We start from the raw sequence: 26627 nt of genomic DNA on the forward strand, positions 1-26627 counted from the left end.
CTGATTAAAAGTCGAATCTTTCAATCATACAATCTTTTGTACTTAGGGTAGGAATTTGAAATTGGTTTAAAGGCTCGGTTTAATAAGGGTGAACAATAAAATTTTATGGTTTATAGGCTTCACAATTGGTTGCAAAGGTCATATTTTTAACTTAGGTGGTCTAGGCTAAATATGAGTTTCAACAAAGAATGCCTAAATCATTTCTTTTAAAATGTAAGCATTTGAAATTTTTGCCTCAAAGGGAATTCTAATTTGTTCTAGGAATGCCAAGGTTTAAATAACTTTAAATTAAAACACGCCTATATATCATAAATTTCACAAAAATCAGTGTTTAGGATCTTAGAAACAGATAGTTTAAATCAATGAACATGTTTAAGTCAAAAATTCCAAATTCAGAGCTTAAATATACTAGAATAGAGAATCAACTAAATTTATCACCTATTACTAAATCGCGATATCCTTCAAGTTTGATTATAATCATTCCAACCATGTTAAGCAAAAACAAAATTTTAGCTAAAAATGTTCTTCCCCCAATTCAATCAAACACATTGTCCCCAATGTGTACAAAATAAACCGATTCCCCAAACTTATTGCATTAACAGAAGAAAAGCATTAAGAGAGCAGAATAAACTTTACCAAAATTGTATTGAAAAATACAATAGAACGATGCTGGAACATATCATAGCTAAAAGAGTAAAACAAGCATTAAGAGAAAGAAAACTAAAAGTTATAATAGTTAAATAAAAAACACAAACAGATCAATGTATTAGAACCAAATCAAAATAAGAAACAAGTGATAAGTCAAAAATCCATCAATGCTCCGGTGGTGGGGGTGGCTGTAAAAGCTGGAGAATAGTCTGAAGCTGGCCCTGCATTGTATACATCCTAGAATCAAGGCTTCCGTGCATAATTTTGATGGACTGGAAACGGTCTGCAATCATCATCTCCATCCCGTTAAGGCGTGTGTCAAATATGTCCATTCCAGACATCATCCTTGCAAGGACTTCATCGTTGGACATGTTTGACGTACCTTGAAAGGATGGACCAGCACCGGATGTACCTTTCTTGTTGCTCGGGTGAAGCAAACTCAAATGGAGGCGCAGGCGTTGAAGGAGGTGGAGGAGCAGTGGAGGATCTTGCATTTGGCCGTTTTCTAGCAGCAACTGAGGATGCGGGTCTGCTACGTTTGTATCTAGGAGGCATGGTTGATGTTGATGGTATGAAAATTTGATGTGGAAGGTGTTTGATTTGAGAGAAAAGGAAGAAAAAGAGAGAAAATTTGGGAGAGGAGGATTTGACGGTTAGGGCGTGCGAGAGAGGAATGAGGCAGTTAAAGCGTGCTCTTTAAATAGAGGCGCCATTTAATGCGCACGTCTGGTCATGGCACGGGCGTGCTCCTTGTCATGGCCAGACCGTGCGCTCTATTCTGGGCAGTAAGGCGGTGCGGGCACGGGCATGCTACGAAACACGGCTCGGGCGTGCTTGCTACTGACCTGCAAGAGAAAAATGGAGCGTACCTGGCACGGGCGTGCTACTAAGCACTGCGTGGGCGTGCTTTCCTCTGTCCCTCAAATTGAAATTTTTTTCTCGCAGATAGCATGGGCGTGCTATCCGGCACGCCTGGGGTGTGCTTGTCCCTGACTCTCAATGAGTTTTCCCCTTTCCTGATGCACGGGCGTGCGGATATGCACTGTTCAGGCGTGCTCTTCTCTGCCTCTCAAGCAAATTTATCTTCTGAAGTGCACAGGTGTGTTGTAGGGCACGCCTGGGCGTGCTGAGTTCTCACTTCATGGCACGGTCGTGCTAAGTGGCACGGCCAGGGCGTGCTGATCTCTGGATTTTCACTTGCTCCTAAAAATCAAGGTTTTAACTAAAACAAAAGAACAATTATGGAGAAAATTGGGAAATTTTGTAATAAAAATAAGAGAAATAAATGAAACAAAATTTTAAAAAGAAAATAACATGGGTTGTCTCCCACAAGCGCTTTTGTTTAACGTCGTTAAGCTCGACGCACTCAACCTAGTTCAGGTTAAATGAGACTGATGGTACTCTTGATGGGATCAAAGTTGTCATTTTGATAAACCTTCAAACATTGAGCATTAACTTTGAAACTTCAGTTCGACTTACCATCCACTATTTCAATGGCTCCATGAGGAAAGATTTCCTTGATTGTGAATGGACCGGACCATCTAGAGCCCAACTTACCAAGGAATAGGCGAAGTCTAGAGTTATAGAGCAATACCTGTTGGCCTACCATTAGATTCCTCATGATAATATGCTTATCGTGCCATTGTTTGGTGCAATCTTTATATATTTTGGCACTCTCATAAGCATGGAGGCGCATTTCATCTATCATATTCAGTTGTAGCAATCGTTTTCGACCAACTTCCTTTGTATTGAAGTTAAGAAATTGAATTGCCCAAATGCCTTATGTTCTAACTCAACAGGAAGATGACAAGCCTTACCGTAAACCATGCGATATGGAGACATATCTATAGGTGTTTTGAACGCAGTTCTGTAGGCCCATAGAGCATCGTCTAGCTTTTTGGACCAATCCTTCCTTGATTGTCCAACAGTGGTCTCCAGGATCTTTTTGATTTCTCTGTTTGTGACCTCTACTTGTCCACTTGTTTGAGGATGATATGGAGTACCTACACGATGAGTAACACCATATTTTGCAAGAAGGGAATCTAAATATCTATTGCAAAAATGCTTACCTCCGTCCGTGATTATTGCCCTGGGAGTGCCATGACGTGTAAAAATATTTTTCTTGATAAAGTTCATTACACTTTTGGCATCGTTACTTGGAAAAGCAGCAGCCTCTGCCCACTTTGACACATAGTCCACCGCCACTAGAATATATTGGTTGGAGTATGATGGTGGAAAAGGTCCCATGAAGTCCAGACCCCAAACATCGAAGATTTCGACTTCAAGGATGCTATTTAAAGGCATCTCATGTCTCTTCGAAATGTTACCTACTCTTTGACAACGATCACAAAGACGAACATAGTTAAAAGCATCTTTAAATAGATTAGGCCAATACAAACCACTTTCTAATATACGCACTACTATCTTGTTTGCTCCAAAGTGACCTCCACATTCCATTGAGTGACAGAATTTAAGGACACTTTCCATTTCACTTTCCGGTACATCGCCGGAATAGTTGATCACTACAATATTTGAACAAAAAGGGCTCCTCCCAATAGTAGTATTTGATATCATGGAAAAACTTTTTCTTTTGTTGATAAGAAAAGCTGGGAGGAGGTATTTTACAAACAAGGTAGTTAACTATATCAGCATACCAGGGGGTTTGTGTATTTGCTAACAGTAGAAGTTGCTCATGGGGAAAGTTTTCATTAATTTGTAACTCAGTTGTATCTTCTTCCCCCAATTTTAGCCTGGAAAGGTGGTCAGCCACAAATTTTCGGTTCCCTTTTTGTCGCAAATTTCCAGATCAAATTCCTGCAATAAAAGAACCCAACGAATTAGTCTCGGTTTTGCATCTTTCTTTTCTAGCAAATATTTGATGGCTGAGTGTTCTGTGTAAACTATTGTTTTGGCTCCAATTAAATAAGCCCTGAATTTGTCAAAAGCAAAAACAATAGCTAACAATTCTTTTTCAGTAGTTGCATAATTTAATTGCGCATCATTCAATGTGCGACTAGCATAATAGATAACATGCAACTTCTTTTCCTTTCTTTGCCCAAGAACTGCTCCAACAGCATGATCACTAGCATCGCACATAAGTTCAAAGGGAAGAGTCCAATATGGTGTAGTGATGATAGCTGCTGAGATCAACTCCTTCTTTAACCTGTCAAAAGCATCTAAACACTCTTTGTCAAAATTAAAAGGAACATCTTTAACTAACAAATTACAAAGAGGTTTTGTGATTTTCAAAAAATCCTTGATAAACCTTCTGTAGAACCCTGCATGACCAAGGAAACTCCTTATTCCTCTTACTGAATTTGGAGGAGGTAGTTTTTCAATTACCTCGATTTTGGCTTTGTCTACTTCAATCCCCTTTTGAGAGATCTTATGCCCTAAGACAATACCTTCACTAACCATTAAGTGACACTTTTCCCAATTTAAAATAAGGTTAGTGTCTTCACATCGTTGCATTACTAAGGATAAATTATGAAGACATGCATCGAAAGAAGAACCAAATACAGAAAAGTCATCCATGAATATTTCAATAAATTTTTCTACCATATCAGAAAAGATGGACATCATGCATCTTTGGAAGGTTGCAGGGGCATTGCATAATCCAAAAGGCATTCTCCTATAGGCAAAAGTGCCATAAGGACAGGTGAAAGTAGTTTTCTCTTGGTCTTCAGGAGCAATAGGTATCTGAAAGTATCCTGAATAACCATCTAAGAAACAATAAAAAGGATAACCTACAAGTCTTTCAAGCATTTGATCAATAAAGGGTAAAGGGAAATGGTCCTTACGAGTTGCTTTATTCAATTTTCGATAATCTATGCACACACGCCAACCAGTGACTGTTCTAGTGGGAATTAATTCATTGTTTTCATTAGAGATAACAGTCATACCTCCCTTCTTTGGCACAACTTGGACAGGACTCACCCAACTACTGTCAGAAATTGGATATATGATACCTGCATCCAGGAGTTTTATGATTTCAGCCTTGACTACCTCCTTCATGTTTGGATTCAATCACCTTTGATGCTCGATTGAAGGTTTGTAATCTTCTTCCATCAGGATTTTATGCATACATATACTCGGGCTTATTCCTTGCAGATCTGAAATTGACCATCCTAGTGCCTTCTTATGCTTTCGAAGAACCTGCAACAACCTTTTCTCTTTATCAAGCGTTAAGTGAGAAGAAATAATAACAGGAAAAGAATGATTCTCACCTAAGAATGCATGTTTTAAATGAGATGGGAGTTGTTTTAGTTCTTGCCTAGGAGGTTCACTTTCTTTCTCATTCATAATGCTTGATTCATTAATATCATCTTTAATATGCAAAGTGTTTTCCACACATTCGTCAACAACATCAATCCGAAAACAATCACCATAGTCCGGAGGAAGTTTACAAGATTTAAGAACGTCAAAGACAATTACTTCCTGTCCAACCCTTAAAGTTAACTTAACTTCATAAACATCGATTAATGCTCTTACAGTTGCAAGAAAAGGTCTTCCAAGGATTAAAGATCCTTCCCTGTCTTCATCAATGTCAAGAATAACAAAATCAACAGGAAAGATGAATGTACCTACCTTTACAAGCACATCTTCTACAATGCCTCTTGGATATTTGATTGATCAATCCGCTAATTATAAAGACATCCTTGTTGGTTTGAGCTCTCCCATGCCTAGCATCTTAAAAACTTCATAAGACATAAAATTAATGCTAGCACCTAAATCTGCCAAAGCCTTTTCAAAATCAAGATTACCAATATCGCAAGGGATAGAAAAACTTCATAGATCCTTTAACTTTGGAGGCAGTTTATTTTGAATAATTGCACTGCACTCCTCAGTTAACATTATCGTTCCTTGATCGTCGATTCTTCATTTCTTGCTCAGGATTTCTTTTAGGAATTTTTCGTAGCTAGGCATTTGAGCAAGAGCTTCAGCAAAAGGAATATTGATTTGAAGCTTTTAAATACGTCCAGAAACTTGAGGAAGCTCTTGTCGTCTTGTGCTTTCTTTAATCTTTGTGGAAAGGGAACAGGTGGAACATAGGGTTTTACCTTTTCTTGTTCTTCTAGGTCAATGATGGGCACCTTTGGCTGCTCTTTTTCTTCCTTTTCTTTCCTTGGTGGTTCTTCTAATTGTTTGCCACTTCTCAAGGTGATGGCCTACACTTGTTCTTTAGGATTCTTTTCAGTATTGCTAGGTAACGTACCTTGAGGTCGAGATGCCATCATGTTTGCAAATTGTCCTAGCTGAATCTCCAAATTTCTTATTACAGCCTGCTGGATTTTATGGTTTTCTCTGGTTTCATTCATGAAATCCATGTGTGATTTAGAAAGGGTAGTGAGGAGGTCATCATGAGATTTCTTTTCCTGAGGAAGAAAACCTAGTGGTGCATTCAAGGCATTGTTAGGATTACCATAGGATAGATTAGGATGGTTCCTCAATCTATTATCATATGAGTTGGAGTAAGGGTAATTCTTCCTTCCTTGGTTCATTATATAATTTACTTGTTCCAAGGTTTGTGGATTCAAAGAGTCCATCATGCATTCTCCAATTCCGTGTTGTCCATTGCACCTATCACAAACTTGCATAATAGAATTCACAGGGTTAATAGTTAACATGTCCAGTTTTCTTACCATGTTATCTACCTTGGCATTAAGTGCTGTAATGGCATCTGTTTCATAGGCTCCTGCAGTTCTCTTTCTTTCAGAATTGTTTTGGTAATGGTTGTTGCTTGCCATCTCCTCTATTAACTCATACGCTTCATCAATACCCTTTTTCTCAAAGGATCCACCTGCAGCTGCATCTAAAGTGATTTTGATATTAGGAGATAATGCATTATAAAAAGTTTGTACCTGTAACCACTTAGGTAAACTGTGATGGGGGCACTTTCTCAACAAGTCCTTGAATCTTTCCCAAGCTTTATACAAGCTCTCTTGATCATGATGAGCAAATGTCATTATCTCATTGCGCAACCTTGTGGTTTTTGAGGATGGGAAGAATTTTGCTAAGAACTTTTGGGCTAATTCGTCCCATGTTGTGAAACTTCCAGCGGGACATGACTGTAACCAGGATCGTGCTTTATCCCTAAGAGTGAAAGGGAAAAGTCTTAATTTAATTGCATCTTCGAAAACACCATTCTATTTGAAAGTATCACAAATTTCCTTTCCAGGAAATTTGTCATATGGGCATTAGGGTCTTCACTAGGCAAACCCCCATATTGGATCGAGGTGGAGAGCATTTGGATAATTGCAGGTTTAATCTCAAAATTATTAGCTTCCACCCTAGGTCTTGTAATGCTCGAGGTTCTCCCATTCAGATTTGGTGTTGTGTAATCTCACAAGGTACAGACCGGATGTTGAAGTGGAGGTCCGATAACTTTTTCGTTTAAGTTTTCGTTTTCGTTAGCCATGTCTGCTTTTTGTTCGGGTTTTATTTCTCGTGCTCTTCTTGCAGCGTTGTGCCTACAATAAGTTCTTTCAATTTCTGGATTAAAGACTAGAGGTTCAGTCCTTCTCGATCAACTTTGCATAAAACACCTGAAATAATTCTTAAAAGAAAATTAAATAAAAATAAAAGAATGTCTAAATTAACAATAGGGTAATTCGTATTGATATTGATAACGCCAATCCCCGGCAACGGCGCCAAAAACTTGACAATGATTTTCACAAGTGTACGAAGTCACAGCAAGTAATATAGAGTAAGAGAGTATCGTATCCACAGGGATTGTATATCAAGTACCAAAATTATGTTAACCTATTATTATTTAAACGATAATAAGAGAGAATTGTTGCAAGGAAATTAAATTTGAAAGTAAAAACAGAAAGAGATCAATCAATAAAATTTAGGTGAAAAGAAGTCAGGGATTTAAACTACTAGGGAATTTGATTTCACTTAATTCTATCCAATTTATTCTATTAGTTCATTAATCAATTTTAATTGTTCAAGTAGGAGAAACAACCCTGGAATCACTAACAAGCTCTCCCGATGTATTGTTAGCTATTCTAATCAAGTCTAATTACCTATCTTCCAATAGCGCAATTAAACATAAATTAAATCATTGAGTTTTGTGATTGTTTTGTGAATTCACAACCTAAGATCATTAACTTATGAAAACCCCCCCTTGAGTCAAACCATAGAGCTTCCGCATCAAGTTATTATTCTCAAGTAATTTATTATCGTTTTCACATCAAAAACCCTTCTCCCAATAGTGATTATTGAAATAGTTCAATCCAGGGGAAAGAATACTGCCTGGAAGCTTTAAGCTTAATAATAAATTATAACAAGAACAATGAAAAACAAATTTAATATTATAAATTGGAATCGAATTAAGTTACGTCAAATCCCTAGTATAAGAGTTTAGCTGGACATAGTAATTAAATAGAACTCAGTAATACTTGAATCAATCTTTATAACCAGTAATAGTAATGAAAAAGAAAATAAGATTAAGAGTTTAGAGATAAAACTAGATCACAGCTATGTGGATGGCTTCCTTGAATCTTGGCACAAATCTTGGATGCTTGAAATCTTTGAGAGAGAGAGAATTATGCAGAAAACAGCCTAAAAATGAGATACCAAATAATGAAAAGTTTCCCTCTTTATATAGAGCTCCTAAAGGCAAATCTGACTCCGTTTAGGAAATAGAATCCTTATTAAGTACAAAATCTTCTATAGGAGATCATGACTGTTTAGGCCCTGGATTTCTTCTTAGTTAGGACTCCTTTCTCTTCCAAAATAGGTCTAGGTCTTGTTTAGTACGTTTAGGAAACTCTCCGAGGCGGGCCCATGTGAGAAAAAGATTGATGTGCATTTTTAGTTCACGCCAGTTCTGCCTTCGAAGCACGGGCGTGCTATGATGCACGGCTTGGGCGTGCTTAAGTCTGGAACTCTGAATGGTTGAGCACGGGGCGTGCTAGGCAAGCACACCCTGATGAATCTTTGTGGCACAGGCGTGCCATATAGCACAGGCTAGGTGTGCTTGTTTCTGTCCTTCCCAGCTAGAATTTGTCATGGGCGTGCTAGGCTGGCACGCCCTGAGTTTCTTCTGGGCAAGGCCATGCCTTCTAGCACGCCTCAGGGCGTGCTCACTCCTGACTCTCCCTTGATATCCTTAGTTTTTAGCACGTTTGTGCTTTTTAGCACGGGCTGGGTGACGCGGAACCCTATGGAAATTTATTCCAAGAACTCTATGACAAGATTTGGAAGAGATCCAAGATCAAACTAAACTCCCCTCTATGGCACCCAAAGCTCAAAGAAGTAAGAACACCAATAATAGAGTAAAAGAATAAGATAAACACCACAAGTAAATTGATAAGTATACCTTGATTCTTGATGCAATTAGAAGAATGCAATCTCACACTCTCTCTAAAGCAAGGAACACGCCTAAGCATGAATTGAAGAAATTCTATTTCATTGATTAATTGAATAATGAATTGTTGCAATATAACAAGCTATTTATACTAATTCTAAGAGGTCCTGATCCTTAAAGGATTTAGAATAATTAATCTAAATCAGCTAAGGATAAGGATTTAGCTAATCTAAACCAACTAAGGATAAGACTAACAAATCTTAACAACTTAAGGATAAGGATTAACTAATCCAAACAAACTAAAGATTAGCTAAATCTAAAAAAATCTAGGATAAGGAATAATTAATCCAAACCAACTAAGGATAAAAATTAAAAGGGTGGCCCAATATATTGGTGGCTCAACCCATTAACAACATTACAACTCAAAACTAACAAAAATGGGCTAACTTATTAGAACAAAGGTAGGCTCTAGTATATGGCCAGGGCATGCCATATGCTAGAATTTCAAATTCCATCTCAACATGTGCTTCCATCAATGTGAGAAACTTAGATGCTCCCCATGCTTCCTTGAGCTCTATGGTTGAGTGGTAGCAAATCCGTATCATTCCCCCTTTCCTCGAAAAGATTCGTCCTCGAATCTTAGTTAGAAGTTGAGGTACCCATGCTCCTTTGAGCTCCATGGTTGAGTGGGCGTGCTTCATGTTTGCTTTCCTTCCTTAAGTCAGACTCTAGCACAGTCTGGGCGTGCTTCTTGTTTTCCTCAACATATGCTTCAATTAGTGTAAGAATTTTATGTCTGTCTTGAAGTTCTACACAGCACTTGTTGAGAGCAAGGTCATGGAGTTCTTGTGTGACTTCTTCTTGAATGTATAAGGACATGGTTGCTCCATATTTCTTTGCACGGCTCCTTGTAATTGGTCCACTAGGAAGTACTAATGGATTGCCATTATTGTGCTCCTTGTTCCCTGAGCTCCATAGATGATTGGTGATGGTGGATCCGTATCATCCCCCCCCTTCTTTAAAAAGATTTGTCCTCAAATCTGGTAAGTCTATTTTGTAGGTGTTGTCATCAACGTGCTCCAAGACTTGGAATGGTCCATCTCCACGTTCATCAAACTTAATCTTCCTTTGGTTGGGAAAATTTTCCTTGCGAAAATGTACCCAAACCCAAAATCACCTGGTACAAATATTATCTTTTTCCTTCTCTTGGTCATATGGTCAGCATATTGTTTGTTCCTCCTTTTTATGTCTCTATGAACTTCATGCATTTCCTTGACTAAAGCGGCCTTCTTTTCACCATTAGAAAACTCCTGCAACAAAGAAACAATACTAGATGGCAAAGTAGAAGAGTCAATGTTAGGCAAATTAATCAAAAACTCTTTTAACCGAATCATCAAGACTGGTCTACCCTCTCCAACACTGCTTCGTTTCTTTCCCTCTCTTAAATAAAGAGTTTGTTTCTTTCTCTCCTCTTTCGATGTTTCACACTCTAATGGGCCATTAATTTGTTTTGTTTCTTCTGTGGCCTCTTTCTCCTCTTTTTCTTCAATCTTTTCACACTCTGGTTCTTTTGAACTCGAAGCCTCACTCCCATTTTCTCTCAAAGTTGAGGACACTTCCTCAGGTAGCTTCTCTTGGTCATCATATTCTTCAAACTCTTGCAAAGGATCAACAAACGCACTTGGCGAAGATGGGTTAGGATCATTGATGGTCAAACAAACTTCTTTGCACAAAGGTTCAAATATAGGTTGAATTTGTTTTTCCTTTTCTTCTCCCTCTTTCTTTTTATTTTCACTCAGTATGTTTTCACTCATTTTACTTTTACACTCTTTTTCTTTATTGACAGCCTCAAAACTCATCTCTTGCTTTTCACATTGGTCTTCATACACTTCTATTGAGGAAAATGATCTTGGGCCAGTCATCCATCCATCTTTTGTGAATGAATACCTATTGAGGTAATCCACATTTTTCCTTCCTTGCATCCTTCCTGGCTTATTGTTCAAATTCCTAAAGTAATGATTAGGATTATCGACCTCCTCATCTTTAAGAGTTTGAAATCTAGTTGATGTAGTATTAGGACGAGCTCTTGTTGTATTAGAGCATCCGGCGGCTTTAATCTCCTTCAAATCCTTTCTCATATCTTGGAGGAAACTGTTGTAGCTTCTAAACTGTTCTTGGATTGACTCCATTACAAGTTTTAATTGGGAATCATCTATTTGACTTTCATCCTCACTATTATCTCCAAACTTGCCTGAACTCATGGTTAGTATTCAAAAGAGAAAACACAAAAAGATTTGAGTTTATAGCAAAGCACTCCCTCACGTGTTTACACTCTTTAATCACTCCTTGCAATTCCTCCAATTGTACTTTAGAATCTTAGGTCAACCAATCAACTCAAAAGCACGTTTAGAAACAAGGAATAAAAATTAACAATGAAAAGTAAGCATAAATTCTAGAAAGAAGAATCAAAACGAGATGGACAATAGCACAAGAACAAAAACGATGCACTACTTTAATTATCAATTAGAGTGTAGTAAACGAGCAAACACACCCTAATAATGTAATAGAAGTAAAAGAAAGTTCACACAAAAACAAAGAAACTAGAATTTAAAAGACAATTTCAAGATATAATGTATGAATTTAGCTTACTACAAAGCAAACCAAATATGAACCTAATTAATTCTACCCAAAACAAAGCAAGCAATCAAAGAAGAATCCAAAAGAATCTTTTTTTGATTTTATATGGTCAGAACCGAGCATGGGCGTGCTAGTAGTGAAGCACGGGCGTGCTGCCTTGTATCCTTTCAATGTAACCCAATTTAGGTAGGATTTAGATTTTGTCAAGGATTATGATGGATAAACTAAATCTCAAAAAGATATGGACAACTAATTCTTGTTATCTTATCCACAAAGTAGTTAAGATTTAGATTTTATCACAAGATTATAGTGGATAAACTAAATCCCACAAAATAAGGTCAAATCCCTAAGAATTAGGAACAAATCCCACAAAATCAAATCCCTAAGAATTAGGAACAAAATCCCACAAAATAAGGTCAAATCCCTAAGAATTAGGAACAAATCCCACAAAATAAGGTCAAATCCCTAAGAATTAGGAACAAAATCCCACAAAATAAGGTCAAATCCCTAAGAATTAGGAACAAATCCCACAAATTAAGGTCAAATCCCTAAGAATTAGGAACAAATCCCACAAATTAAGGTCAAATCCCTAAGAATTAGGAACAAAATCCCTAGGAATTAGGAACAAAATCCCTATGAATTAGGAATAAAATTCACACAACACAAACAAGCTTTAATGGTGGCTTCAATGGTGGACGAATTTTCTTACTCTTTTTTTTTTTTTTTTTTTTTGCAAATCTAATTAACAAGATCTAAGATCACAACTTCCAAAATTTTTTTTTTATCAAGAACGAAATTAACAAACAAAATTGATGCAAATTCAAAATTAAAACTAACAAACAAGAAGACAAACACGAAAACAAGAAAAATAAGAAAAACAAATAATCACAAACCCTAGAACTAAGATAAATAAGAATTCACCTTAATCTTTGGCTCTGATACCAAACTGACGCGGAACCCTATGGAAATTTATTCCAAGAACTCTATGACAAGATTTGGAAGAGATCCAAGATCAAACTAAACTCCCCTCTATAGCACCCAAAGCTTAAAGAAGTAAGAACATCAATAATAGAGTAAAAGAATAAGATAAATGCCACAAGTAAATTGATAAGTTTACCTTGATTCTTGATGCAATTAGAAGAATGCAATCTCACACTCTCTTTAAAGCAAGGAACACGCCTAAGCATGAATTGAAGAAATTCTATTTCATTGATTAATTGAATAATGAATTGTTGTAATATAACAAGCTATTTATACTAATTCTAAGAGGTCCTGATCCTTAAAGGATTTAGAATAATTAATCTAAATCAGCTAAGGATAAGGATTTAGCTAATCTAAACCAACTAAGGATAAGACTAGCAAATCTTAACAACTTAAGGATAAGGATTAACTAATCCAAACAAACTAAAGTTAGCTAAATCTAAACAAATCTAGGATAAGGAATAATTAATCCAAACCAACTAAGGATAAGGAATAATTAATCCAAACCAACTAAGGATAAGGACTAACTAATCCAAACAAACTTAGGATAAGGAAAAATTAACCCAAACCAACTAAGGATAAGGAATAATTAATCAAAACCAACTAAGGATAAAAATTAAAAGGGTGGCCCAATATATTTGTGGCCCAACCCATTAACAACATTACAACTCAAAACCAACAAAAATGGGCTAACTTATTACACCAAAGGTAGGCTCTAGTATGGCCAGGGCATGCCATATGCTAGAATTTTAGATTCCATCTCAACATGTGCTTGCATCAATGTGAGAAACTTAGATGCTTCCCATGCTTCCTTGAGCTCTATGGTTGAGTGGTAGCGAATCCGTATCACTGGGTGTGCTGGAGGCTGAGTATTTTGCCTTGTAATGCCCTTTTCTGTGCCAAAACCCTGCAAATTTCTCTCAGATCAAGCGAGTTATGATTCAAGGAAGCTTTGAACAAAATTATACTAAAAATGAATTTAAAAACAAATCAAAGTGATAAAATTTACTAAAATTCTAATAAAAATTATACTAAAAATACTATAAAACTAACATCTATCAGTAGAAGCAATGCACGAGCCAAGACTTAAGGGCATGACTCGGGCATTGCCCCCAGTTTCAAGATTGTGAGTGTTTATGTCTGATTTAAGGCTTTTGGTAAAATAAGGGTGCTCAGGTCGGTGTTTGAGGGTTTTTGGTAACTTGAGTACTGCTCAGGTCGATGTTTGAGGCTTTTGGATAGGAAGAAGTAATGCACGAGCCAAGATTTGAAGGCATGACTCAGGCATTGCCCCCAGTTTAGGGATTATGAGTGCTTAGGTCTAATTTAAGGCTTTTTGGCAAAATAAGGGTGCTTAGGTCAGTGTTTGAGGTTTTTGCGATAGGAAGAAGTTTTAGTCGGGCACATTTCCTCAGGTAAGGACTGGTGACCACTGGTTGGTGTTTAGGCTGACCACTGGATGGTGTTTAGGTTGACCACTGGTTGGTGTTTAGGGTGAAAGATTGCTCTTGGTCCATAAAATGCTCGAATGCATGGATGTTATGCCAAAATGGCTCATGATGTTTTGGGTGCATATAATCCTAATGATAGGATCTAGGTCATTATATGCTTTCAGTGGATTGGTTTAACAGTTCCATCCACTAAAGTTGGAATATACCTCGTCATTTGACCATGTCGTATCAAATGGAATAATTGGTACGCCAAACCCTTTACCCTACCGTAAGGAACGGAGGTGCACAGGATTGAATGAGCAGCTTTCTAGACCCGGGGCAGCTCTAAGGAAGACTGCCCCTAAGTGATAATGACAACTCGATTTGCTTAATTCTAATAATGGAAAATGATCCCAAATGATGCACTTGGATGTATGTAAAGGTGATTTCTTAATTAGACCCAAGTCGGAGATTCGAAGCCTACTCGGTAGTTCTCTTACTACATTCTTTAGTTTGAAAAAATATTAAGTCCCTAGCAAAGTCGCCAACTGTGAGCCCCCGAAGGACAAAGTCTAACCAGACGGGCCCATTGGATGGTTCGTCATGGAAACTGGGAGGAACTCCTTACGTTATGGCTCAATTTAGTGCTTATGTGATGTCGGGTTGGCTCTTTGGAGCGCTTTGACAGGTGTGTGATGTGATAGAGTTACCACCTTAATTTGTTTTTATTTTCAGAGAAAAGAGTAAGGGAAAAACCCTGTTTTGGACTCCATTTTCAATATGCCTTTAGATAAAATGCAATAGCCTTGAATCATTGGATTCGGGGACTAGGTTTTTAGCTTCTTTCGAATGAATCAATGGTTTGGGTCATAATTAAGAAATCAAAAATCAGTGTTTTGCATGAATGTCAGTTTATCGATGCATGAAAATACTAATCATGCATGGCAATATTAGAAATATGGTGCATTAAAAGCATAAATAATTAAAAGCGAGTAATTCGGAGAGGAGCCCGACTCTAGCCCGTTTATCGAGGATTCTAGGTCGTGCGACATATTCTCCTAAGTCTCGACCGGTCAGTTGGTCGGGGACACGCTACCTAGGCTAAAATCCATAAGTATGCCTTCGTACCTCGTTTGTATGAGGATCAGGGCGCACAAAGTTCTACAATTGATTAGGATGGTAAGGTTTTGAAGGTGCCACTCAGGGAGTGGGCTTAAAGGGTTTGTCGGTGGACCGGGCATGCTTTGAAAATTGGTTGTGGTTTTGCCAAATGTACAAGGCTTAGTGTGCCAGTCAGACCGGTCTTAAAGCATTCTAAGTGCCAGACAAACCGAGCTTAATTGATAAAGTTTTGAATTTAGTGTTTTATACCCTAGTGCTTGTGACGCAGCTGGATCGAAGCTTCACGGTGTTAATCAAACAAGGAGGTCGAGTCTCTCTCTAAGTAAGCTAAGGTAGGGCATGAGGACCCGAATTATAGTCTTATATTTTACTAGCGTTAATTAACAGATTATTAATTAATTCTTAAATTAATTAATAATAAATGAATTAACTAATAGCTTTTATCTAAGGAAGATAAAAGTGTGATTGAAAGTCGAAAGGATCAACTTTTGAGTACCAAGTCGAGCCTTAACTCAACTAAGGAAGAAGAGCAAGGTCAGACTATATTGTCTTAGAATCACAAAAGCAACAATGAGAGTCGTTGAAGCTTGAGAAGCGCTCAATCAAGCGACAAGAGGTGTGGAAATGAGAAGGGAAGTGCCATATTTGTCACGCCCGACTCTAATCACCAGAGCAGTTACTCGCTTTGGATCAAGCCGAATTCATCCCATATTGGATTGGCAAGATCCGCATGGTTTTGTCCCGCGGGTGAAATGGAAAACTTCCCAACAGGTCACCCATCCTAGGATTTCTGCTAGTGAGCACGCTTAACCCTGGAGTTCTTTCAACTCTCCAGCCATTCCACCAAAAGGCGCCTCTAATAATTAGTTTCCCCCTTTTCGATATATAATTCGATCCATTTCTGTGTCCCGCATTCCACTACCCATAGCTAGCCTGCCATCCTAGAAGCTTGTCAGGACCTTAACTCTACCCGCCCTCTTAGGATCGCTTTGCCAGGTCAGGATGTCACATTATAGGCAAAAAAGGGCTGAGCCAGGGCAAAAATCAGTGCCAAGGTCCTCTCAATCTGCACCGAAATGCTCCTATTCGGTGCCAATTAGGGGTCTCAATGCACCAAAAGTCAGTATCAATATAGGAGTAATCTGTGCCGATGCCGGGCTTTTCGGTACCGATCGTGGCATTTTACCATTCTACCCGTGCCCTTTGGTTTCAGGATTTTGAGGCTTCCGAAAGTCCGTTCGAGGCATAAACGACGCTTGATCAAGCTGATTCTCACGTCATTGGAACCGTGGTAAAATTTCCTAGAGCTTGTTGCTGAAATCATGGTCAACACAGAGTCTCCACTTTAATTTATTTTTATTTTCAGAGAAAAGATTAAGGAAAAAACCTCGTGGTGGGCTCCATTTTTAGTTTGCCTTTTAGGATAAAATGCAATAGCCCCGAATCGTTGGATTCGGGGACTAGGTTTTTGGCTTCTTTCAAAATGAATCAACGGTTTGGGTCATAATTGAGAAATCAAAAGGCAATGTTTGCATGAATGTCAATTTATCGATGCATGAGCATACTAATAATGCATGGCAATATTAGAAATATAGTGCATTAAAAGTAATAAAGGAATGAAGGGTGTAATTTAGAGGGGAGCCTGACTCTAGCCTCATTTATCGAGGATTCTAAGTCGTGCAACACATTCCCCTAAATCTTATCCGGTCAATTCGGTCAGGGGAACGCTACCCAGGCTAAAATCCATGGGTATGTCTTCATATCTCGTTTGTATGAGGATCAAGGCGCACGAAGTTCTATCATCGATTAGGATGGTAGGATTTTCAGGGTGCCACTTGGGGAGTGGGCTTAGAAGGTTTTGTTGGGCAGATCAGACTTTAGTTGAAAACTAGTTTTGTCAGTTTTGCCGAACGAACCAGGCTTTGTGTGCCGGACAGACCAGACTTAAAGCATGTAATGTGCCGGATGGACCGGGATTGACAGTTTAAAAGGTGTCGGAGGGACCGGGCTTAATTGATAAAGTTTGAGTTAAGTGATTATACCCTAAAGTGCGTGACATGGCTGGATCGGAGCTCCACAGTTGTTAACGACCAAAGAGGTCGAGTCTTTCTCCAAATCAAGCAAAGGTTAGGCACGAGGACCTTATTATAATCTTAGAGTTTTGCTAATTAACAAATTATTAATTAATTCTTAAATTATTTAATAATAAATTAATTAGCTAGTACCTTTGGTCTAAGGAAGACCAAAGTGTGAGTGAAAGTCAAAAGGATCAACTTTTGAGAACCAAGTCGGGCCTTAACTCAACTAAGGAAGAAGAGCAAGGTCGGACTATATAGCCTTAGAAACATTCACGAGGGAGAAATAGATTCGTTAATGCTTGAGACACGCTCTATCAAGCAACAAGTGGTGTGTAAAAATGAGGGGGAAGGTTCATATTTATAGGCTAAGGGGCTGCTGGGCAGAGGACACAGCAGTACCAACGTATTCGATTTCGGTACCACGGTGCTCCTTTTCGGTACTGAGTAGGCCGTTCAACACGCCACAAATTGGTAACAAAACAGGGCAGATCGGCACCGACAAGGACCTGGTCGGCGCCGATTGAGGCAAATTACTGCCCTGCTTCTACCTTTTGTTTTTAGGATTTTTAGGCTTTCGAAGGTCCATTTGAGGTCCAAACGACGTTCGATCAAGCTGATTCTCATGCTGTTAAAATCGTAGCGAAATTTTCTTGGTGCTGCAATCATGGTCAATGCATATCTACAAATAAGATTCTTCTCAATGAATTTTGCCATTTTCTTGGCGCCGATGTTCTTAAGAGACTTTGCCTGAATCCATCTTAAGAAATAATCCACCGCCACCATTATAAATTTGTATCCATTGGATGCCGGTGGTGAGATTTTGTCAATAATATCTATTTCTCAAGCTACAAATGGCCATGATGAAATAGTAGGATGCAATTTTGATGGTGGAATGTGACTTAAGTCTCCATGAATCTGACATTTGAAACACTTTTTTATAAAAGAAATACAATTCCTTTCTATTGTCGACCAAAAAAATCATTGTTTAAGATCTTCTTTGCTAAAGTTTTTCCTCTCATGTGGGTGCTGCAAATTCTCGCGTGGATCTGTTCCATTATTTTCTCAGCTTCTTTCATCAATACGCCTCTCAACAATACCCCATCTAGCATTCTCTTGTAAAGCTGACTATCTAGTACTGTAAACTATAATGTCAATTGCAGAATATGGATATGTCATACAAAATGCTCGTTTGTCATCTCTAGTAGTTAATTCGGGATAAACCCTTTTGGTCATTAATTGCATGGAACCATGGCTCATCATCTTCCTCAATATCCATAATCTATTCTTCTTCATAACACGGGATGCTACCAAAGACGTTATAAAATGCTTTTTTGGCATAGAAAATTTTTCTTTCCATGCTGATGCTAGATTTGCTAAAGCGTCTGTCATAGATGATTCTACAGAATCGGCTATCCATCCTTAACCACTTAATGTCTTCAGATGTCTTATCTTTTCTCGGCGCTATGTTAACTGTACAAAATAAAGGTTAGAAAATAATGATATGATGTATGTATGCATGAATACGGGCATATCATACAAAATGCAATCATATAACTCAACATCATAAAATGCAACTAATGTTATATTCTATCACAACCTGTTCGGGACTATTCAAGTGAAGACTAGAGAAAGGCTCTTAAGAAATGAAAGAATCAAATGCACCTTATTGTGTAGCCAAATATCGAAAATGTCTCTTTTTCTTCATTTTTGTTTCCTTTTCTTTTTGCCTTAAACAGAATTTGAGCAAGCTTTTATTTATATACATTTGAGATTTCTTTTCTTTTGACTTTGTCTTTTGAATTTTTTTTTTTTTCTTTTTCTTTTTAAGGACATTAGAAATATTTGGCTCAAAAGCAACAAATTTTTAACAGTCAAAGCAACAAATTCTTGATAGCCAAAAGCAATTAAAACTAAACATATATATAGTCGTATAATAGGACAAATTCCTAATTAGAATAGAATTAAATTTATAATATTAACATAATAAAAATAAAAAATTGATATCACGATGAGAATAGGATTAGTAATGATATTTTTGTCAATTGATAAACTTAACAGGGTTATTTTAGGAACCCGATGTTTTCCCCTCATTCGTACTTTTATATATACTAGTCTTTTGTATGACATGTTTTGCACGTTGTCTATGCTCGTTATATATTTATACTCTTTTAATTTTTTTTAATCTATATAATATTAAAACATAAGTTCTTGTTTAGATTAAAATAAATACAGTTGCTTAATTTGTGTTGGAGTTTGTCATACAAGCTACTTCTTATGTACTTAATTGTATTTTATTTATAATGAAGTGGTCTCAAAATAAAATTCAACCCAATCTCTAGACCTAAACCTTTAGTCTCTAATTTATAAATGAAGATTCTTAAAACCTTAATAAGTGCCCAAAACGAAAATCAAGTCATCACTCAATCTCCAACCTCCTGTCCTCAACCCCAAATCGATGTACAACTATAATGAAAAATAATAATGAATTACTTTTTACTGCTTGGTAAAGAAAACAAATAAGCAGATGATCTGAATTGATAATGTTAATTACTTTGGCTATACTGACAATATTTCTTATCCAGTGCATTATTGAAAGAAATATATGCATATACATATAAATTCTTAAAACCCAAAAAATGACCTAAAACAGAAATATAGTCTAATTTTTTTTCAATTTTATAAACACTATTTTCTTTCAAGTCAAATAAATTTAGAATATAATAGAAAAAATCTTAAGAAAATTAAAAATATTTAATTATCAAGAGGTCATCTATTTATTGCAAGGGAGATATAAATCTCTTACTAAATTAAAGTAATAATAGTTAGAAATTAATTCAGTAATGAAAAAAATAAAAAAAAAATTATGATTACAAATAAAACTCTTTTGAGACTCAACATATAATAAGAAACAAATTATATTAAAAAAATTTGAATTTCAAAAATCAACCCCATGTTTAACTAAAAATGTTGTAATTTAACAATATTTGATGTTGATAGATAAAAAAATAAAAATAAAAAAAGAAGAAAAGGTTATAGTCAAGTCAATAAATGAAAATTACAAAACAAATAATGTTAAGATCTATGAATAAATATGACAATTAATTAATAAAAAAGAACGTTTTATCCTCGCCAAATAAACCTTCAATTTTTTTTCTACAATCATACAAAAAAAAAGAAGAGTATACTTTTGTCTTTTTTATTATCTATATATATATTTAAAAAATAATTTTTAAAAATTATATTAAATCAAATAATAAAATATAATTTTCCTTTTTTTTTTTTTTTCTTAACCTGATATCCGAGCTCATTGGACTAAAACTAAATCCTGCTCGCATTGAGTCAGCCTAAGAAAGGGAAGGAGGGGTAAAGTGCTCCCAGCGACTAAATCCTGCTCGCATTGAGTCAGCCTAAGAAAGGGAAGGAGGGGTAAAGTGCTCCCAGCGAGTATTTGCTCCATCCTTAGGAGGGGTAAAGTGCTCTCAGCGAATATTTGCTTCATCTATGAGGATTAAATCCTCGACCCACTTAAAGAAGGAGAGTATCGAACCACTCATCCAACACTTGTTGGTATAAAATATAATTTTTGAATTGGCTACGACTGACGCTATTTTATGATATTTTAAATTTCATTAAGGACTATATCAAAAATTTCATAATTCCCTTAGAATATAGAATATATAATATATAATAGGACAACCAGCTTATCCCCAGTTAGAACTCAGCTAATTTATTGCTCTAATTATAACATTTATAATCGGTCAATATTGTAGTACCAGCTAGCTAGCAGCAGTAATAGCTAAACGTATGTATTACGTAATATATGAATTATATTGATAAACTGATAGTTGTTGGAAATGTGGGGACCTATACTATACACTTGTCTCTGTTTGGCTTAAATTATATCTGCATAATCTAAAAGATTAATGCCATTCTTTGAGGATAACGTAAATTTGGATTTGTATTAGGAAAATGACCAAAAGCCCATTCTTTATTTGACATCACTTATACTTTATTTATTAATTTATTAATATAATTCCGTTAAGTTATGTATTTTCTCATTATAATATGCGTTTGGTAGTTGAGTGTATGGTCAACACAAAGTGACCCATTGCAATAATTGGAATTGGTTTCATTGGTGTAATTTTATTAATTATGTAATCCATAATAAACAAGTTGAATACCCAAAATAAAATTAACGGTCAAACAAAAGTGACATCCAAACCTATAAAATAATTAATATTTCATTGGTGTAATTTTCTAAAATGCCTTCGATTGAGCACTTGAATTTTGTGGTAAAATATTTTATAATATTTCATAAATATTCCTAAAAGATAATTATTTTTTGTAAAAGAGTTTTTACAAAATAATATATGTTTTTGTTAATATTTTGTAGTATTTTATAAAAGATGGATGCTTGTTTAATAAGTGACGCTTATTATGTATAGTTATAAATATTTTTTTAAAATGTAACTATTTTTTGTAAAATTATCAAACCTATAAAATAATAGTTCCAATTATCAATATTTTAAAATAATTTCTAATAATTTGCAAAAAGTAATTGTTAGATTAAAAAATAATAGCTCTTTTGCAATTATTTTATAAAATTTCCTAACTATATGTAAAAAGTGATTTTTTCTTATAACGTTGCCAGTTTACAAAATAATATGTCTTCTAACTAATATTTTTTAATACTTTCTAATACTTGAAAGTGGTTGTTTTTTATAAAATTGTCCTATAATAGATTCAACTGTCAATATTATATTGTAAGAAATAGTTATTTTTTATATAAAAAGTTGGTAATTTGCAAAATAATAGATCTAGTTGTGAATATTTTGTAATATTTTCAAATACTTTATAAAATTGTCTAATTAGTTCCTATTGCCATTATTTTTTAGTATTTTCTAATAATTTGTTAAAGGTAATTTTTTTAAAAAAAATTGATTATTTAGAAAACTGTAGTTCTACTTGTCAATGTTTTATTGGAAGAAGGTTCAAAATGCCCCCTACCCTAAACTTGGCTCGAACATGGGTTTCGCCCATAATTCATCTTTTTAGGCAATAATCTCATCACCTTGTGCATAAACTTTCAAATTACCTAATTTCTAAAGTGGTCAGCGCGCGTGTATTATAGTCCATAGCAAATGTGAGCGAGCTGTAAAAACAATAAAATTTTTGCATTTGGTGCACCACTTAAACAGCTGCGAACGACCTTCCGTAGGTAAAATTCCCTCTCAAATTATATAGGGGTTACCAACGTTTACATGGCAGATTAGTTTGAAGACAAATTCTACATAAAACACGAAATTGCTTTTGTTAAATGCTGTGGATTATATTACAATAGATCTTATCAAAATCAAAGCTACAGAGAACCGCTAATTTTTTCAGGTATGCTTTATTTAACAAAGTGAAATTCTGTGCTTTTTTTCAGATTTTTTTAGTTGCTTGTCAATGCAAAGCTTAATTTTGCAAAGTGGAAATCTGTCTTTGTTTTCTAGATTTGTTTTAGTTGCTTGTTGATGCAACTGTTAAACCTGTCAATGTCAATAGTTTATGGGTAAAGGGTATATGTCTGGTGGTATGGGTAAAGGGTAAAGCGTAAATTCCTCTGTCAAATTTTTATGACTCTTACTGTATTCAATTTTATATTCTTGGTTGTGGGGTTTATGTCACTGTTGTGGTCCACCACAGGCGTTCGTTTACTCAGTTGGCTAATGGGAAAATGAGATATCAAGAAGGGGTGGTAGAAGAGTTCAATATTAATGATATTGATTTTGTTAACTACAACAGAATTTGCAACTTTGTGGGAAAGTTAGGATATGGGGGAAACCATCAAATTCATTGGTTGCCAAAGGGAAATAGAGTGCAAGATGGTATCGTGCATCAGATGTTGCTGTCAAATTATGATCCTGGAGATTTCATACATTTATAAGTAGAGCACTTAATTGACATACCCGAAATTGTGACTGACATTCAGCTATTGCCTACAAATAATGATCCAAATATACAACCAACAGTCAATGAAGGTGGAAACCAGTCATTTAGGAATACTTTAGTAAATATTGGTATTGAGATTGGCTCTGGTGATCAATACGAGGAGGTTGAAGTGGATCCTGATTATCAGTAAGACATAGATAATGAAGAACTTAGAGCTGCTAGAGAAAAGGTAAAAGAATTTTATGCAAATCAACATAATACAGCAGCTGACGATGAAGAGAGTAGTGATGGAGATGAAGTTGAAGTTCATGAAGAAAATGGTAATGATGGAGGGGCAGAAGAGGATGATCAGGAACCTGAAGAAGTTTCAGCCGATGAACTCTGGAATGGTGATACAGAAGCAGTTGGTAATGAAGGGGAAGTTCATGAGGATGATGACAACGTGAGCATAGAAGAACTATCAGGGGAAGAGGGACAATACAATGTGATTAGAAAAAAGAAAAAGAGAGTTGTATATGATCCTAAGTGCAATGTGCCTTCATTTGTTGTGGGTATGGTGTTTCTTAATGCTCAGGAATTTAAATATGCTTGCACAAAGTATGCAATTCATAGGGGAGTTGAAATTCACTTTGGAAGGAATGAAGCTCACAGGGTTAGAGCAACATGTACATTTCGGGGCTGCCCCTGGATGCTATTTGCATCAAGAGACTCTACCAACAAGGACTTTCTCATCAAAACTTACAACCATCAACATAGGTGTTTTAGAGTTTTTAGGAACAAAAGGGTTAAAACACCATTTCTTGTTGAATATTTTAGACCGATATTGAGACAATATCCAAAAGCAACTGTGAAACAAATGATTGAGCAAGCTAAGAACAACTTGAAAGCAAATGTTGCATGTGGTATGGCTAGGACGGTGAAGAAAAAATTAAAAGTCGAGGTTGAGGGAGATTACATATTAGAGTATGGAGGGTTAGAGGATTACGCTGAAGAATTAAGATTGAGCAATCCTGAAAGTAACATTATAGTTTGTTCTAATGCAGGAACCAAAAGGTTTGAAGGCTTTTATGGTTATTTTGATGCATTAAAAAGGGGGTGGAAGGCTGGTTAGACCAGTCGTTGGGGAAGACGGGTGTTTTCTTAAAACCTTTTGTAAAGGAGAGTTACTCACTGCAATAGGAAGGGATGCTAATTAACAAGAAGTCCCCATTGCATGGGCAGTAGTTAGAATAAAGAATGGAAAAACTTGGACTTGGTTCCTACTTCTATTAACAGAGGACTTGGGATTAGATTCATATAAAGATATTGTAATAATTTCAGATATGCAGAAGATAAGTTCACTTTTTGTTTTTTTAATTAATTTCCTTCTGGCTTTAAATGGTTTATTGATTTACTTATGTTTTATGAACTGTTATATCCAGGGGTTAATTGATGCTGTCAAGAGGAAAAATTCCACATGCAGAGCATAGGTGGTGTGCAATGCATATTTATAGTAGATGGCAAAAGAAGTGGAAGGGGTCAGAGTTAAGAAAACAATTTTGGATTTATGCTAAAAGTACCTATTGGTAGGAATTTGAGGACAAGTTGAAGGAAATGGATGGCTTAGCATCAGGTTCAGTGAAGGATTTGTTAAATTGGCCCCCTCCTAAGTGGTGTAGAGCATACTTTTCAACAGCAAGCAAATGTGACATGGTGGATAATAACATATGTGAGAGTTTCAATGGCAATATATTCTCAGCTAGGACAAAGCATATTATTACAATGCTTAAGAGATTAGAATCATGCTAATGAACAGGATTGTTGAGAGGAGGAAAGATGCAACTAAATGGGTTACCAACATTGCTCCTGTTTCAATTGAAAAACTTGAAAGGAATATGCTTCGGGCTTGCAACTGTCATGTAGAATACAATGGGGATGATGGCTATGAAATCTCTGAGGAAAAAGACAGACATACAGTAGATATAGTAAAGAGATCTTGTAGCTGCAGGTCTTGGGACATCTCAGGAATCCCATGTCCTCATTGCATATGTGTTGTATATCATAAGAAGGGCAACATTTTGGATTATATTGATGGATGGTATAGCAAGAAGAAATTTCTCTTAGCATACAATTACACTTTGCAACTTTTTAGTGGAAGGTTATTATGGCCTAGAATAGGAAGAGGTCCAATTTTGCCTCCTGAATCAAAGAAAATGCCAGGAAGACCAAAGAGAAATAGAGTACAGGATCTTGAAGAGCCTAAAAAGTGTGTTAAAAGATCAAGAAGATGTGTGCAAATGACATGTTCATTATGCAAGTGCAAGGGACACAACAAAAGTGGTTGCAAAAATAAGGGCATGAACAATGAGGAGGTAATAAATTATTTTTATTTTATTTAAAATATTTTATTACCTTAATTTATGAAATTCATTAAATTTTAGTTATTAATAGTGTTTTTGAATGGAATTTTTTGATATAGATCAATCAAGGTTTGCAAAATGAAGATCCTCATTTGGATGCTACTATTAGAGATTTTGCCCCATTCTTGTTTGATTCACATCTAGTTGGAGGGACTAACTCAGCTGGAAATATAAATAAATTTAATTAATTTTTATTTTTGTCCTTTATAGTGTTCTTCAATTTTGATTGGTTAACTTGGTTGCTTGTATGAGCAGAGGTCAAGGAAGTCAGTTCCTATGACAGCACCATCAAGACCTGTTGGAGGCATTAGAATTGAAGAACCAGTAGCTGAAAATGATGTGAGATCAAGTCAAGCTTCAAGTGATAATGCAAACCATGGGAAAGGAAAGGGCAAAGCAAGACCACTTTTTACATCAAAACGAAAAGTAAGAAAAATACTATATTTGGAATGGGGCTCTACTATGATGAAGTTTCAGGCAGTGTTAAATGGAATGTAAGTATTTTTTTTTTTTTTATGTTCATCATTTATATCCAATAATATAAATTTATTCAAGTGGGTGTGTTGAAACTTGATATAGTGTACGATTGGATGGTACTGGTTCAATAACACTGTTATTTTAGCTTTTTACATCTATTTTTTATGTAGCAGTTCTTACAGATATCACAAGGTTTCATTGATTGTAAACTTAGAATTGTTCTCAGCTTGCTGCATTAGTTAAGAACTAGAAACTAGTTCTAGTCATATAAAAATTTGTTACGTGGTATAGTGTTAGCAGTCAACTGAAGGTCTACACACGCAGGCCTAAGCCCCCACATATTGAGCTGTTGAATTAGTCATTCAAATTCTGTTTTGCATTTCTGTTTATTTCCTGTTATGTAGGAGGTAGTTCCTCCACTTTCTTTATTCATGCAGTAGTGGGAGGGTGATCCTCCACTTAGGATTCTGCTCCTTGATTGTAGGAAAAGTTAGTCTGCTATTTGTGTATATATTCAGCAGAACTCATGAAATAAAGGATATGATTAAACCCAATTAAGTTCTTTGTAAGGTCGCAGTCTCCCTTTGACGAATCTGTAGATTTCTGA

The 26627-nt window shown here is 36.0% G+C and overlaps 2 non-coding genes across 2 annotated transcripts; both read left to right on the plus strand.

Moving 5' to 3' along the window:
* Positions 1–1039: 1039 nt before the first annotated feature.
* Positions 1040–26172, plus strand: LOC110010526 (uncharacterized). The gene is made up of 7 exons (XR_016320871.1): positions 1040–1217; positions 1594–1747; positions 22899–23085; positions 23185–23290; positions 23408–24451; positions 24576–25495; positions 25799–26172. It is a non-coding gene; the product is annotated as an uncharacterized LOC110010526 (transcript).
* On the plus strand, positions 6526–6633 carry LOC149496197 (small nucleolar RNA R71). The gene has a single exon (XR_016321053.1). It is a non-coding gene; the product is annotated as a small nucleolar RNA R71 (small nucleolar RNA).
* Positions 26173–26627: the final 455 nt, after the last annotated feature.

This window comes from Jatropha curcas, chromosome 5 (assembly GCF_041381405.1).
Source record: "Jatropha curcas cultivar XTBG-Jc1 chromosome 5, XTBG_Jcur_1.0, whole genome shotgun sequence".
Lineage (NCBI taxonomy): Eukaryota > Viridiplantae > Streptophyta > Magnoliopsida > Malpighiales > Euphorbiaceae > Jatropha > Jatropha curcas.